General features: G+C 44.7%; 1 protein-coding gene and 1 long non-coding RNA gene across 10 annotated transcripts in view; one reads left to right on the forward strand and one right to left on the reverse strand.

Annotated features, from left to right (window-relative positions):
- The window catches only part of LOC135909244 (igLON family member 5-like), a 351,641-nt gene that overhangs the window by 126,744 nt on the left and 212,839 nt on the right, over positions 1-12,058 (reverse strand). The window lies entirely within an intron of this gene.
- LOC135909252 (uncharacterized) overlaps positions 1-12,058 on the forward strand; it is a 119,085-nt gene that overhangs the window by 88,091 nt on the left and 18,936 nt on the right. For 6 of the 8 annotated variants that reach the window (XR_010566660.1, XR_010566665.1, XR_011511308.1 and 3 more), the window contains 2 exons: positions 6,263-6,344; positions 6,946-7,034. The exons of the other annotated variants lie outside the window; for them this stretch is intronic. This is a non-coding gene — a long non-coding RNA (uncharacterized lncRNA). Of the gene's footprint in view, positions 1-6,262; positions 6,345-6,945; positions 7,035-12,058 lie in introns of those variants that run through there. 8 annotated transcript variants of the gene reach the window in all.

The raw sequence follows: 12,058 nt of genomic DNA on the forward strand, positions 1-12,058 counted from the left end.
TCTATTAAGTGCGATCTTTCTCTTAATTTGCGCAGAATTCTGGCCCTGCAGGAAACGATGTCGACGGGCTAGGGTTATTAAGCCAGAATAGGACTCTACCCAATTATTCTACACAAGTGAACATAAAGAGTAACAGACACTGAACAGGAGCTCCTACGCGATAAACATTGGCAATCCCAGATTGTAAGCTTTCTTTCAGACTGAATGTGAATTTTCGAGGGCCGTTTTTCTCCCTGTTTTCTTCCTTTCTTCATTTTTATCTCTCCCTCTTTTATGATGCTGTAAAAATGGCTTATGGTTATTTTGGTGATCGCGTATCGCAATCTTGGATACACCGTTACCCAGCAGATAGTCTTTTACGTTCTTATGCTTATCGGCACATGTGAGATTGAGAATGCGGACACGCGCACAGGTTCCCGAATGAAATATACGCACGTTGCTTGCTTTCCAAAACTAAACAGTTGGCAGTCTGCGCTCGTGGTGTGGTGTGTGTTTCTTTCTTGTGTCCTCACTGTTTTTTTTTTTTTCGCAGTTATAAGAAACGTCTAAAGCTATGAACCAAATAACCCGCCAGAACGTCCTACAACGTCCTACAAGAGGGCTTAAGTCAAGACGCATACGACGAAAACACCAAAGCCAACTCCGCACCGTCATTTTTTCGCACGAGTGCTCGCTCGAGGTCCGCACATGCCATCTCCACGAGCTCCACTTCCTTTCTGCGCACCGTGTCCCTCCAGAAAAGGCCTCGGCTCCTCTAATGCTACTCGTTCCGTCTCTGATCGAAGTATCCCGTCCGCATCATACCTAAAGCGCCACAATACACCGGCCATTTACTTCGACTCTGCTTCATCCTGGGTTTTCAGCGACATACAGCCTCGGCCCCATGGGTCCAAACTGCCGAGACGTCGGGAGCGCGCGTTGCGCTGCTGACGCGGTCACGTCTCTCGGAATGCGGCACAATAAAGCCCGTTTTGCAATCATATGGATTTCGACGAATGAGCGCTCCATGGGGTCTGAGGGGAGTGCTGCGCAGAATGGTTCAAAGGGGAAATCGAAGATGACGCCGCAGAATACGGCCCAGCTAGTGCGGCGCGTCGTATAGCCGTGGCCGGCGGGAGGCCATAAAACAGAAGTGCCCGGGGGCGATTACCGGAAAGGCGCACGATGACCACGAGGACTCGGGGCGCGGCGGAGACGTTGCCGGCCCCTCTTTGTGCCTGCCGTTTGCCGCCGGGCAGTTTGTGGCGCTATTGACGGTTGCACGTGTGTATATTACCGCCAGCTTTCTGGAGCTTCGCGGACTGTGAAGAGGGGATCTGTACTGCGCCTTCCAGAGATACAGCAGAAAAGCTGCGCAGTATGGACAAGCAAAGTGCTCCCCGAAGTTTGGTGTGTACATTAATATATAGTAATTAAAAAAATAAGTTAACCGAATAATTTTTCGTCCACTAGTTCATTGGCTTGTCTGTCCGCTTGCTATAACATTTAAGCCCTTGTATTGCCAATTTCTCGATCCTTCGCATGTAGTGGTGGTGGTGGTGGTGGTGGTTGTGGTGTGTGATAGCAACAGGTGGGATTAGCCTGGCGATCGAGGCCGGCATTGCTCCGTCCAAGCATCTCTTACAATATCACTGCGGTATTTCACCACATGTCCATCAAACTATTATTCCTTGAGACCAGGATAAGGAGGCGTGAAGGTTATTTGCGGGCTATAGTTGATTCATCGAGGAGCAAAAAGTGTTGCAGGCACGTAGGCGGAAGGACCTTTTTTTTTTTTGCAGATTCTACAGGACAACGTCCTTTTGATTTTAAAATTTTCGGCACGACCACAGAAAGCGTTCAATGTCTCCTGTGTCATGCCTCCTAGCTGTCTCCTGTGTCATGTTCAGAAAATTGATACGCCTCTCTTAAATAACCATGCTGGTGCACTAGCAGATCCTGTCCTTACTCGTTATAGAACTGAGTCTTCCTCTCAGCGAAATTTCTTGGTTACGCAGAGCGCATTTGGTGGAACTCAAAGTGCCCCAGAGTGATTTCGAATGTCCGACTTTTTAACTTGATCACTCTTTGGGGCCTCGACTTTGGGAGGATGATAGAGCACTGCGCAACGAAGAGCACGAGGCTTTTCGTTGCCAGCAATACCAATGTGGGAGGTAATCCACCGAATACTTTACTATGAAGCCTTTGTTGCCGACTTCTTTCACAAGGGCTCGTGCTTTACGCGGAAAATTGATAGACGGTAGACCAGGGTAAAGTTGTTGCAACGTGGTTTTTGAAATTGTAAGGAGAACCACGTTCTGTGGAGTCAAAGTCTTTAGCTTGCACAGAGAAGTAGCTATTGCCATGCCTTCCACAACTGTCGACGAGGCTGTGAAGTCCAGAGGGCGATATTCTGTATTCTATATTCAGAAGTTCTGTATTTAGAGTAGGAAAATAGAATGCAACTGCGCAGTGGTCTTCGTCTATTTTTCCAGAGCCATCTGTGTATACTTTAAAGTGATTCGGGTAATTAACGCAGGAAGTTGGGGCTAGTTGGTGTTTATGCTGTTTCTGTAACGTAGTTACTAGCGCGAAGAAGACTAACGGGAAAAAGAGTGGGACGTGATAGAGCGCGAGACTTCGGCTGACAAGCTTTATTCAGAAAAACATGCAAAGAGGCCCCTGTATGCTCAAATAAATGCGCAGACAGATGCATAAACGAACGGGCCATGCAAGGAGACAACCAACTGTGCAACGAAGTTGATAAGCGCCCACAACAAGCCATTACAAAGCATTCATCAGTTACGACACTTCTTTATGAGTGGGTGCTCGTGATGGAGCACTTACGCCTTCATCAGCAGCTTTTGAAATGCAAAACGTCTAAAATATTTCCCTATTTCCCTAAGTCGTGTTCAAATGTTCCAGAACTAGGGACTTGGTTTCTGCAGATGGAATGCAGCTCTTCGACTATAATAGTTGTACACTTAAGTTGCATGTGGTTTCTCCGAATGTCCAGGGCGGCTCTATCTTTTCTCTCTGTCTTGAGCAGCGCAATCCTAAGTTTCGAAGCGTGTTCAGCGCTGCATAAAAATGTGAGCACGGCCTGTTACCTATACATTTTAAGAAGGCTTTCGCGGACGAGAACTCCCTCGAACGTGTTAGCTGGGTCATGAGGGTCTGGAAAACCTAAAGTCGCAGAGGGCGGGACTCAGCTTCGTAGGGCATTGTTTATAAGCACTCGTATTGACAGGTGTACTTGTTTCTCTTTACTGGGTGACCGCGTTTCAGCGCCTAAGCATAGTCTAATGCTATCTTCGGCTGGTCGTTTCTGAGCGCTCTGGAGCGCTCTCGCGAGCGGCGTTGTCTTCGGCTGGTTGAAAGAGGGTGCGCGCCCTGCGTTCGGCTGGTTCTTCTCGATTGCTCTCCTCCATCTTGGAGCGCTCTGAGGCGCTCCGAGCCCTGTCGTCGGAGCAGTCATCGAGATTGAAACGTCATCGCAGTGCCGCGTCGCTGCTGTTGGCGACGGCCTACCGTAACCTTGGCAACCTAGGCCACTGCATGCTGGCGTCTCGACTAACGCTGCTCCCGCCGGCACGTCTGCCTGTTTTTCTGGCAGTGCCGGGAGCTTTGGAGAGGCGAATCATCGGACTTTGGCAGTAGTCACGTGGTTTCGCATCGGCAATTTCATCCTCCGAGAGCGAGTAGAACGTTCGGCTTGCGCGCTTGTCCTCTACCTTTGAGCTCGGGAAACCCGATCTACCCGACTCTGCTTCGGGGCATACAGGCGACCAGTCGAAGATACCGTAAGAAATGTTATCGCTCAGTGCTGAACGCGCCTACGTGTATTGGAAGTTTATCGAATGTCATCGATGGTTCTATCGGCTGTCTGTAGTCACTGAACCTTGTGTAATGTGATCGCTTGTATGCGCGACACGAATTGTGTACAACTTTTCGGAAGGCACGCGGGCACCAGCGATTATTCTAGGACCTTCGATGACTCATGTGTAAAAGCCGACGCGCTTGCCCTACAGATCAGATTTCGACGATCGTCGACCGTGTTCGCCGTTATAGTTGTGCTTTGAGTGTAACATGCTGTTATGGGCACAGGTTCGCCCAATAAAGAGTTTCGTCATTCAAAGTTTTGCTGCTATGTTCTTTACCGTCCCTACTACGTGACATTATTGCCTATCTGAGGGTGACAACAGAGGTCGGTGGTATAGGATCCGACTTGCAACAAACGCTGTACGTAGCCGTAGCATCGACGTCGGGTGGTTGCGCCAGCGTATGCCAATGACTTGCTTGAACATATTTAGCCTCTATGGCGATGACACCACAACGTGGTCAAAAGCGTGGCACCGGGGTAGCCTGTGGTCGAATTAATGCCAAGAAATCGGACGTTGGCGACTTGTTGAATCTAGTGTCTGTCCAAATTAAACTTCAAGCGTGTAGATTGTCTTCCAACTCCAGGAAACAGTATTAATGAAGATTTCACTGCTAATAGTGATAAGCCAAGCGTTACCAAGTGACCATCGATGGCATTTGCTACTCCTTGGGATATTCGTGTGAGGCGCCGATGCTGGTAGTAGGGTCTCCATATGCAGATATCATCGGTATATATAGACATCTTGAATGGTGTTTGAGGGTTTAGCAATCTTGGAAGACTAGCCATGGCAACGTAAAACAATAAGGGAGCTGATACACTCTCGTGTGGTGCGCCGCGGAATTTGCTTATTTTCTCGCTCAAATAAGTCGCCGAGACGAACTCTGATGCGGCGATCGTTGAGAAACGTATGTATGAAGGGCAAGAATTTGTTCATATCTATATAACAAAAACATGCTTTTGCTCCACAATTGTTATCTGTACCACCCCCCTCACGCAATACTCCTTCTGGAGCCTGTGAGGTATATAAAATAAATAAAGAGATGACCGGTGATGCCTACAACTTGTAACTGGCCGGTGATTTCAGAAACACTGTCGCAAGCCTTGAAACATCCATAAAAACAACAAGCGTCGACAAGCCATCCGCACTGTAATGTTCCATGTGACTTAGCAGCTCCAGCACATTTTCGTGAGCACTTAGACAGTACCTAGGCCCAGTCAGGCATGGCGGTAGTTTCCGATCCTGCTCGATGTACCAAGTGAGCCTTGTGCACACCATCTTCTCCATTACCTTCGTTGCCCAGGAGATCATAGATACCAGTCTGTGTGAGTCAAGAGCTGCAGGATTCTTTCCAGGCTTCAGAACCTATGCCACCTATGCTACCTTCGATAAATGCGGGATGAACTCTCTGGTCCACTCTTTCTTGAAAATTACAGCAAATCACGTCGTCTCTCAACTGGTAGCTTACTCAGCGTCTGATTACTAATAAAGTCAGGTCCCATCACAAAGCGACAACGGAGGCTGCTCATATATAGCTGCTATAGATCGAGTTCTCTCAGTTTATTTCAATCATTTAAGTATAGGAACCGAGAGAGAAGGAGTAAAAAAAAAGGGACCAACCATGGGTGCTTAAAGGTGATAGGTGTGTGCATGGAGGAGGCGAAATAGCGATACGAAAGTGGTATTAAAACGAAGAAAATGTCAGGTAAGGCGAGCGTGCAGAGATGTCACAGGCATTGAGGCAAACTCTGCGAGTATCGAAGCCAGCAATCATACCGTTTCTTGGTCCCACTACACGCAGTCGGCCGCCTGCCAGATTTTTTCAGGCGCTATGTCCCTTTAATCTTTCTATGTCGTGACACGGATACGTTGTGAGGTAAATGCACATGTGCCCCTATCGCGTCACGCCATAGCTAGAAAAACAGCCGCCGCCGGGACTCAGTGGATATGGCATTTCGCTGCTAATCACAAGGTCACCAGTTACTTTCCCGGCTGCGGTGGCTCCATTTCGATAAAAGGGGAACGCTAAAATTCTCGATTACTTAGTGGCGTCACTACGGTGTCTCTCATGGTACGTGAATTTCTTTGGAACGTTTTAGACCCAACTGCATTCGATTTTCATTTGTCGTGGTCAGAGTGGGTGCCACAGAACAATGGGTTAATATGAATCAGAGAGAAGTAAGAGAGTTCCATACAGCTGCGCCGAGCTTCATAGGATGAGACCTTGTACGGTCCAAACTCACTTGCTTAATAAAGTTTTCCATCCATCCATGCAGTTATCCTTATCCGTATTATAGAAGGCCGGTCAGCAAGTACAGTCACAACGCAAGGCTGAATTACCAGATAGCAGTTTCTGTGAAGATGTATTTTTCAGTGGCGGGCTAATGTAATTTCTGACGCAGCAACCGGATTCCCACCGCTTCCGCAATATCAAGGCCGTATCAGTGCAACCGGGAGGCTGTGCTTGCCTAAAGGCTGTTCTATGTGAGTAAGGCAAGTGAGTCTCGAAAACGGTACATGAGCAGTGCAGTCCGCTATACGTTGCTCCGTGTGAAGTTTGCAATGATCGTTCGAGCCCACGAAAACATTTGTCGTTTTTTCGAATTTATTCTTACGTCAGTTCTTTCCCTAACTCAACTTATGCTGAACACCGCTTTGCAGCTGTATTTCATATATTTTATTATTTCTTGAAATTACACTTTTCATCAGCGCCGATATCCAAAATTTGACCTGGCACCTTTGGCGTTACTGTAGCCTTTCTTAAAGCAGCAGAAATTTATGTTCATTACGTTGTCGAGAAGCATGACAATACCCACTGCACTAGAAGCGTTATTGAGATTTGTGGTTTTTTCAAGTGGAAGTAAAACTAGCACGCCTTACACTCATCTCCTGTTCCTCATGAGACACCAGATATGTGCCTTGTACGCCTACGTCTTTTACAGAATTTGTGCATTCGAACATATTTTTTGTCGATATTATAGTCAGGAAGCGCAGTGTTCATTATGTCTAATCATGCTTCTCGTTCTCGCTCAAAGACCAACAAGGATGAATTTTTCTGCAGATAAAACGTTTTTTTTTTTTTCAGATTTGACACGATTCTTGAGAGGAAAACCAGGAAAGGCTAAAAAGAGTTTTGTACTCTGGATAAAATAAAAAAATAAAGAATTTTTTTTAGTGGTGGATTCTTCATTTATGCGATGATCAGCTCTAAAAGAATAGGACCGCGTTGAAGAACGAACGAATGCAAGCGCTCGCATTCATCTTCGTTTCAGTAGGTTCGTTCATTTTAAGGCTATTTCACTTCAACGTATACGCAACAGCATATTTTCTTAAAAACCAACTATCCCGGCACCTAACTATGAGATAACAGGCTCTGATGTAGCCTGCACTTCCATTTTTATAGTTATTACACGACAAAAATCAACAACAAACTATGCCAGTAGTTAGTTCTCCGTAAACGCATTTCTTAACAAATATGCAGAACGAAGTCTCCCAATCTACCAAATTTCTTTTCCTTCCCTCGCTTCGACAAATATGTCGCCGTGCGGCAGCGCAACTGTACCAGGTAACGACAATAAGAAAAACAGTTTCCTTTACCTGCGTACAGTCAAAGCCAATGATAAAAGGGAGACAAAGAGAGAGATAAGAACGCAGAGGTATGTAGGCGAACGACGCTAATGGGAGCAGCCTATTTTACACTCCCCAACAACTTTATAAGAAAATTCGCTTCAGGGCCCATTATCTACGAAGCAAGCGCACACCGCGAATGTCGAACGAAGCACACGGGGAGACTTTCGGAGTTAAGCACCACCGATAATACACCGCCACCGCCCTCACTAAGCGCTTCGTCGAAAGCTTATTAAATGTCATCGCCGTGAGGGGGCAGAAGGCGCACCGTCTAAGTCACTCAGTCGGTGTCGAGTGTCTTCGTCTTTTCAGCACTCCTGGTGCTTCAGTTCCCTTCTTTGCTCCTTAGCGACAGCCTACACAAGAGCGAGTCTCTCGCTTTGGCTCGCCTAAACTTAGCGCGGAAAGAGAGATAGGCTCTTAGGTAGCGACGAATAGCTTTTGAAATCTATCAATCTTTTATTTTTCTCTTCTTCTGAGTCCACATCGATCCGCTAGATTTTGAACCTCTTAAGTTTGTTTCTTCTTTTTCTAAAACACGTCTACTCTCAAAAACAATCTAGTTTTGCGAGCTTATTTCGTTAAGCAATCGTCCGTGTTAGAAACGCCAGGCGACTCCGACTGCGCAATAAGTACTAGTCGGCCGCAGAAGGAAAAGTATTGACGCGCTTTCGAATGGCGCAACAGGAGCACACTGCTCCGATCCGAACGCGCACACTCCCGACTATTTTCGACGGAATAGGCGGTTTCACCGAGTTCTTCGTAAGCACTTCTCAGAAACAGCTTTCTTAAAGAAGTTTGAGAGCTCTGTTCACCGACTGAAAGACGCCATTAGCCGCAATATATGGTGCATGTTTTTTTTTTTATTATTGATATGACTTAAGGAGATGTTGACGCACAATTCAAGGCACCTTCCAACTGTCGGATCATCCTTGCTTGTATTTTCCTCATCTCTGCCTACCTGCCTCAATACTTTTCGACACAGTGTGGTTTTCGAATTTTAATAGGTCTTTGAAAAGTTACGAGCCCCTTCCCTCTTTCCCAGTGCAGAGTAGCAAACCTGATAGCAATTCTAGTTAACCACGATGCCGCTTATGTCTTATATGGACATATATGGTGTACGCTTGCCGATTCCCATAAGAGCTAAAATTTGGTTGGCACATGCAAACACGCAGCTGTTTAAAAGCTGTAAAGCGGCATGCGCTTTTAGCAACAGTCCTCCCTAGAGCGAAAATATATTATACGCTTTCTGGCGTTTCGTAATAAATACAGGAAAGGATAAAAAGGGTTTGGAAAACTTTAGGGACGTGCATGAACATGACACATTGGCTGTTCTAAAGGGCCGCGATTAATTTTACATGTCCATGCAGGTACTGTACCTTAATGTTTCTTCACGTACGATTCCCAATGTATTTATCTAGCGGCCAACTACACTAACGCGAGCAATTGGCACACTCCCGTGAAGTACACTAAGCAAGATGACCGGCCCTATCAGTGCAGAGTGTCACCTTAAGGAATTTCAAGAGTCAATAACATTATATACATAAAGAAGTTAGCAACTCACCTGTACCGTAGCGTAGTTAACGTTGCGTGGACTGATTTCTATCCAAAACACTGTAAACAGCCTAGAGTGACAGCATCTAACGTTTAAGCACATAAACATGGTTTGCGAATTAGTGATCACACGTGAATTGAGACTTATTTTTTGTAGGTATTATTCTGCCCTGTGTCTAAGAATGTCCTCTCAACAGAAGCGTCCTGCATTAAGGTAAGAGCTCGCACAGCACTATAAAAGTCGGGACAATAAACATATAGGGTTATGGGGTATGCTCAAGCCGCTGCAGGCGGCTTTTACCCTTACGTCCGCTCTCATTCTGTATTCTGTGGAAAGAGAGAAATAAGAGAGGAGACAAAAGGGAGGAAAGACATTGAGGTTAGCATGCAGTGTAAGTACCGGCTAGTTACCCTGCGCTGGGTAACGATTATTATTATTATTATTATTATTATTATTATTATTATTATTATTATTATTATTATTATTATTATTATTATTATTATTATTATTATTATTATTATTATTATTATTATTATTATTATTATTATACAGATATCAGAAAACGCAATAAGGACTTCCTGTCCATAAGAGTCTGGCTCTTCGTTCTTCGCCATCGTGATAGCGATCTACCTCTCTTATTTATTTATAAATGTTAAATATAAGTAGCCTAACAACAGATAAATCCGGCTATCCCAAATTCATAATTACAAAAATACCAAAGGTGCCATAGCTTCTGGTTTGAGCATAAACATCCCTGCGAAACGTGAAATTTGCATTGTAGAAGCTTCAGCCTCTTTTTGAGCAAACTTTATATAGGGATCATTACGCGTGTCTTAATTAAGCATGCGAATCAGATGCAAACGCGTCCTATATATTCCTGCAATAACACTGAGGACAAATGCGAGTATATAAGTGTGTTCCAGCGAACACTTTCAACTTTTTTTTATTGTCTGTGGCAGATAGCGCAATTTCAGTCCATGAGCTGGTTGCTAGAAGAGTCTCACATTACTTGCGCAACTTGAAATCCATTTCCACTAATTAACAGAAACCCACTAATGACCTTATGGCACATATTACAATTTACAAATCCTAGCTGGTGAGACTGCAAGGCATATCCACTTGAGAAAAGAATTGTGTGCATGAAACTATTTACAAGATATCCGTCGTCAAACTTGCGGTAAAAATGCACTGTCGTTCCACTTACATATCAAAACGTTTTATGCACTGAAGCACAAAAGTAACTGCAACGCTAATGCATTTCTCTGCATAGTTCGGGAATTCATATTTCCAAACTGGTGTCATCCTGTGAATTCGTCCCAAGTAGATCCGGCTTGTGAACTCCGCAGCTGGAATTTGTAAATTAAAATGTGTACCGTAAGGTCATTAGTTAAACCATAATTAGAGATTTTTGTTAATTAATAAATTATGCAGTTCTATTTTCTGCGCCAGTAATGTCCACCTGTTCGAGTAGACAGACTATGGACTAGAATTATGCTATCCGCCCAAGCAATATAAAAAAATTGAAAATGTTTGCTGTAACACCGGGTATACTTACAGCGACCGTTTGGTGCCAGTAATTTGTTTACCAATAAGAAAAGCTTACTATGCATTCCAATGTAGACACAACCCTAACTTGCCAACATTGTGTGAAGTTTATTTTTTTTTCACCAAAGCCGCCGCTTTACGGCGACACAAACACGTGATACTCCATGTCACATTGATGTCACCGGCATAAAGTTTTCCCCCTGGCGCCAACAGGAAGACAAGCCAGATTGCGTCTTTCTTTTATTTTCGCTGAAACAAAAGTTATTTCCTCCGCCTCCTGCTTGCGCTGACCTTGCAAAAAAGAAATTCGCCATTCGTTTCCCCCTATAAACAGAAAATGACACTTTTTTTCTATGCGAAAGAAAAACGAAAATACATTTAAAGGAACGCTCTATAAATGTGAACTGAGTTCGTTTATTTAGCGTCCTTTTAGTGCTGAATTTCCTTCTTCCGACGAAAATACGTTGAAAAGAAGGGACGTTTATGAAACCCACGAAAGCGTGGCCTCATTGTGTTCAGACATAAGTTCGTTTCTGAGGCAGCCGAGAGAATGCCGTCACTTAAATAAGTTATCGTAGTGTTTGCACAAATATCAACGGTTCGAAAAGGGCTCGAAATTCTGGGTCGCGTGCCCTCTAACAACGGGATGTGTCTCGAGCACTTGGAGCGGCGTAAGATAGTAGAGAAACTTCTTAATCGAAGTTTGGACATGAGTGAACGAAACGAAATACGCGTCCCACGCTCCGAATGTGGCATGCACTTGCGTGGTACTCCTAAGCTGCATGCTCTTGAAAAATATGCGCAAGTGAAGCAGCTGCCCATTTATGTTTAAGTATTTGTTCTGAGAATAGCCATCGCTCTCTTTCGAAGTAATTACCAAGTACATTGTAGCGCGTGCAGAATCGAAGATTTCTTTCAGTTAACTGAATTGCATGTCGTGATTATTGAAGGAATCAGAGCTAGATTATTAACAGTATTTAGCGACGAGGAGGGTGAACAAAGAGCGCGTAACAGGTTCAGCACTCCACTTCGATTATGCGGTGTTCGAAAAGACAGGAAGATGTGGCTCGATGCAGTGTAAACCTTAAGAATAGCATGTTTGATATGCTAAAAAAGTGTGTTCATACACTTCACATCTTTTACATTGAGATTTCTTTGTGTTTCTCGTAGTCTTCTTTGCTTCTGGCAGCCTAATCACATTGCAATTACCAAAAATAGTGCAGCTCCCCGGTGTATTCGTTCCTTTGTTTTCTCGTTTCTCGTTTTCTCGTTGAAACATTACAGAGGGAGACAGCCACCTAAATTAGACGCTGATCCTTCAAGTAGGATGTAGCAGAAACATTAACTCATCTCACACATGGAAGGTAATATCACAGCGGCACTGATTGGTTGGTTAGTGATTTCACAATTAGCTGCTTGAACGCGAATCCGCAATCACGTAAAGCGGCACTGCCTGATAAGATCAATCATT

The sequence above is a fragment of the Dermacentor albipictus genome, chromosome 1, assembly GCF_038994185.2.
Source record: "Dermacentor albipictus isolate Rhodes 1998 colony chromosome 1, USDA_Dalb.pri_finalv2, whole genome shotgun sequence".
NCBI classification, from domain to species: domain Eukaryota; kingdom Metazoa; phylum Arthropoda; class Arachnida; order Ixodida; family Ixodidae; genus Dermacentor; species Dermacentor albipictus.